General features: G+C 39.3%; 1 non-coding gene across 1 annotated transcript; it reads right to left on the bottom strand.

The window, feature by feature from the left end:
• Positions 1 to 3,381: 3,381 nt before the first annotated feature.
• On the bottom strand, positions 3,382 to 3,489 carry LOC112753370 (small nucleolar RNA R71). The gene has a single exon (XR_003177759.1). It is a non-coding gene; the product is annotated as a small nucleolar RNA R71 (small nucleolar RNA).
• Between the last annotated feature and the right edge of the window lie 1,564 nt (positions 3,490 to 5,053).

The following is a 5,053-nucleotide window of genomic DNA, read 5'->3' on the forward strand; positions in this document are numbered from 1 at the left end:
ATTATATTTAATTAATAAAACATGAAAGGGGTTTTGTGAAAAACAACAGGCATTAATAGTAGAATAATTTAAAATAGTGTTCAATGCCATACGGGCTTTTTCACAGATACATAGCATGCATGGTAAATAAGTTATTGAATGTATTAAATTGAACATGCAAGCAACCCTTTAAAAAGTAATATATAATTGTCAAACCATTTTAATAATCAACAAAAATATAGAAAATAAGACCCAAATAAATTTCCAACACCAATGAGAATAAGGCAATGAATGAAATATGCAAATAAATGAAGTGAAATAAAATGAAAGATAAGAAGAATGAGAAGGGAAAGAAAGAGAGGAGAAGTAAGTAAGAAATAAGGAGGGAAAAAAGAAAATAGGATTTGGGGAAGAGAAAGATAAGATATTTTGGCAATTTAGGTTGAGCTGTGCGGCGCAAGCGACGCGGACGCGTGGGGTACGCGGTCGCGTGACTTGCGCTTTTAAGTTAATCGACGCGATCGCGTCGTTCACGCGGTCGCGTGACACGTTTTGTGCTACTGGCTCCACGTTGGTTAATAAAGGGAGATAAAAGGGTAGGCTATTTGGGACAAGTAAGCTTAATAAAAAGATGGCTTCAATCACATAAATGCATATATACATTAAACAATGGACATAAAGAATCAAACAAATCAAAGATTGCAACCATAAAAAGAGAATAACACACACAAGAATAAAGATAGTGGTTGTATAATATAACCACACAATGAGGCTCAAAAACTCACAAGGTTGTGTGTTCTTAGCTCAAAAACAAGTTCCACAATATATATACCAAGATAGTTTCAATCAAAAGTTTATACTTATATCAATTAGCATGTCAATGCCCTATCAAGAATATTTTTCTTGGAAAATTTCATTAAATTAACTAAGCTTATTATATGTATGCAAAGAGATGCAATAACTAAGAAGTATGCAATTACGGTACTAAAATATATACATCCTAAGAAGAGAAAATGCAACTAAGAATTCAAAAAGAAGATGAAAGTGTTAGGATTAGAGTATGTCACCAAAGATGGTCAATCGGTGACGACCTCCCTACACTTAAAGGGTTGCGCGGTCCTCCGTGCACTCAAAGGTGAGCAAGGGGGTAAGGTGACTACAGATTGCCACCTTCAGCTGGTAGATCAATCGGCTGCTATATGCTCTTCTCCTCCCACTTTCCTTGTTGCTTATGGTATATCATTGATAAAACACTATTTTATGGTTTATAATGTGTTTAATTGTGTGGTTTTATCATGATCTTTACCCACTTCTTCATATGATTAACATGCATTTATATTTCCTTCCTAAAATTATTACATGATTGAAAACTTGCTCTCTAGAGACTTTTAATTATGCATTTAATTCTCCTTTATTCCATTCGATGCCGTGATCTGTGTGTTAAGTGTTTTAGGCTTTATAGGGCATGAATGAGTTGGAGATTGGAAAGGAAGCTTGTAAAATTGGAAAGAACACAAGAAATTAAGGAGATGACCAGCGAGGAGTGGCGCAGCCACATGGCTCACGCGACCGCGCAAAAGAGAGGAAATCGCAGTGACACGGCCGCATGGCTCACGCAACCGCGCGGATTGGAATAGCACAAGTGACGCGGAGGCGTGGACGACGCACCCGCGTGGCAAGCAAAACACCGAATGACGCGTCCACATGAATGATGCGATCGCGTGACGTGTGAGATCTGCATAATCTGCAGAATTCGCTGGGGGCGATTTTGGGCCCTACTTTGACCCAGTTCTCGGCCCGAAAAAGCAGACTAGAGCCAGAGAACATGCAGAAACCAAAAACAACATTTATTCTACACAGTTTTTAGTTTTTAGATCTAGTTTTACTCCTCCTCTAGGTTTTCTCTCTACACATTGATAGTTCTTAGGATTTTATTTCTATTGTTCTTTGCATTGGGATATTGAGAAGAGTTATTACCTCATCAAGACTTCGTCATTCTAGTTCATTTTCTTTACTTGGCTTTACTCTTCCATGTCCTTTAATTTACTCAATTTTACTATTAGATTATTTTAGAATTTATTAATACAAGAATTACTTTTATTTTTAATTGATTCCTTTGAGTTTTATTTATCATGTCTTCCTTTAATTCCCTTTCTTATGCTATGAGTTCTACATTCACAATGAGCGAGTAGTTCCTTAACTTGATGGGGAGTTGATTGAAAGGAACCCTTGAGTTGGGGTGCTTAAAGGAAAAATTGTAATTGGGTTTATTGTTGGAATGCTCTCTAATCACTGACACTAATCCTTTTCAATTGAGCGGATTGGAACTTGTGAATAGAAACAGCATTCCAACTTGTTTGACCTTCCCTTACCTAGTAAAGGATAACTAAACAGAATAACCTTCAATTATCAATTAATCTTGAGAGTACTGCAACAAGAATAGGGCTTCCAACTAGTCTACTCCCAGTCAAGGCTTCTATTTAAATTATTTAATTTCTCTAATTTAATTTCCTGTTTATTCAACTCAAACCATTTTGAAAACATCTGATTAATAAAATAGCACACATTTCTGCAACTCGTTGGGAGACGACCTGTGATTCATACTCCCAGTATTTTAATTTTAATTTTTGTGACAACCCTTCTAAATTGATAAGCGGATTTTTGGTTGATTAAGAACTATACTTGCAATGCATATCTCATAACAATTCTTAATTCGCCAATTTCCGCCACGTCAATTTTTTGGCGCCGTTGCTGGGGAGTTGCAATAGAGTGCTAAAGTTATTAATTGGAATTTATTTATTTGCATTTTATTTTATCTTGCTACTATGAGCTGCTTGTTTCTTTCGCTAGATGACGCGTTCACTTCCTGATCCAAGCTTGCCAGTATTCGATCCTGAGATTGAAAGAACTATTTCACGAATAAGGCAAGCTTGGCGTCGGTTAGTCCTCTCTGAGGACGGATCTGAAACGTCATTGGAGGAAGAAACCAGCCCCCGTTCTACTGATTCGGTTGATTTACGTGTAGGTGACATGGCAACACCTAGGAGAGTTACTATCCAGGAGGCTGGAGTCCCTGATTTTACAATGTAACCGTTTTAAGCGCATCACCCAGCGGTGGCTACAGACTTTGAAATAAAGACTGCACTGCTCCATTTGATGCCCAAGTTTCATGGCTTACCTGCTCAAGAGCCTATCAAGCACCTGAGAGATTTTCAAGCAACCTGTTCTACTGTCAGGCGTGATGGTGCAGATGAAACTTCAATTTTGTTGAAAGCTTTCCCGTTTTCTCTTGAGGGAAAGGCAAGAGAGTGGTACTACACTCAACCCGCAGCAACTGTATCCAACTGGGATAGACTTAGAAGAGAATTTTTGGAAAAGTTCTTTCCAGCTGAAGTTACTGATAAACTGAGTAAAGACATTTCCATGATTGTTCAGGACGAATCTGAGACTCTCTATGAATACTGGGAGCGCTTCAATAATCTTCTGGAAGCTTGCCCCCACCATATGATTGACAAGATAGTGTTGCTCGATTACGTCACACAGGGCATGAGGCCCCAAGATAAGACCACATTGGAAAGTGCTAGCAATGAGTCTATGAAAAAGTACAAGACCACTGATGAGGCATGGCAATTGATCAGCGACTTAGTTGAATCTACTCGAAATCACAGGCAGAAACAAGGCCGTTCAAAAGCCATTGCAGAAGTATCCTCCAGCAGAGAGACTACTGCTCTAACTCAGAGTATTTGTGAAATGACCAACTTGCTGAAGCAGATGCAATTGAATCAACAACAAGTTCAGCAAGCTCAACCTTCTCCACCACAGCAAAGCCAACAGTTAATCCCACAGAGAGTTTGCAGAATCTGTGCTGATTATAGCCATTATACTGACGAATGTCCGCAGCTCCAGCAGGAAGACAACACCGTGGCAGCCACTCATAACTTCTATGACCGCCCCAACCAAGGGTACAATCAAGGTGGCAATTACAGCCATGGATGGCAAGACAATTCTAACCAGAATTGAAGGGACAACAACAACAGAGGAGGCAGAGACAATCAGGAAAATCAAAGGTGGAATAACAACAACAACAGGCAGCAGAACTAGAACCAGCCTTACAGAGCACCTCACTTGAGGCAATCCCAAGGACCACAGAATACCCAACAGCAGACCTCTCAAATTACTTATTCTTCCTTATCTTCTAATGATGACTTACTACAATCCATTGATCGGAGACAATAGACCATGGAAAATAACCTTTATGCTACATTAAATGGTCTGAACTCTACCCTGCAAGCTCTTGTCTCACAGATTGGATCAATGAATAACTCCAATATGGCCCTTGAGCTCCAGTGGAATCCCCTCTCAACCATTACCCAATCCAAAGGGGGGCATTAATGCCATCACCCTAAGGTCCGGAACTACACTGCAGGAGAGGAATCAGGAGGAGCCAAGCCCATCAGAACATGCCTCAACTGAAGAGGTAGTGGAAATAGAAGAAGTTGAAGAGGAATAAGACATATAGGACATAGATGAAAAAGAAGAAGTTCAACCACAGGAGGAAGCACCAAAGGGCGTAGACACTGCAGAAGACACCAGTCCCATTCCATTTCCACAGCTTGCAAGAAAGCCCAGGAAGCAGCTGGAACCTGATCCCAAAATAGTAGAGATATTCAAAAAGGTTGAGGTAACTGTTCCTCTTTTTGATGTTATTCAATAGGTACCTAAATATGCAAAGTTTCTAAAAGATTTATGTATACATAAAGACAAAATTAATGAATTAGAAACTATTCCTTTAGGTAGTTCCATATCTGCTTTAATGGGAGGTTTACCTAAAAAGTGTAGTGACCAAGGTCCATGTATGGTTAATTGTACTATTGGTGGTGTGGTATTTTCTGACTGCATGTGTGATTTAGGAGCATGTGTGAGTATAATGCCTTTATCTATATATGATATTTTGAGGCTCCCTCCCTTAAAAAGGTCGGCAACTCGTTTTGTATTAGCAGATAAAAGCATTATTACAGTGGCTGGAGTTGCTGAAGATGTATTAGTGGGCATTAAGGGGGTCACATTTCCCATT

The sequence above is a fragment of the Arachis hypogaea genome, chromosome 15 (genome assembly GCF_003086295.3).
Source record: "Arachis hypogaea cultivar Tifrunner chromosome 15, arahy.Tifrunner.gnm2.J5K5, whole genome shotgun sequence".
Lineage (NCBI taxonomy): Eukaryota > Viridiplantae > Streptophyta > Magnoliopsida > Fabales > Fabaceae > Arachis > Arachis hypogaea.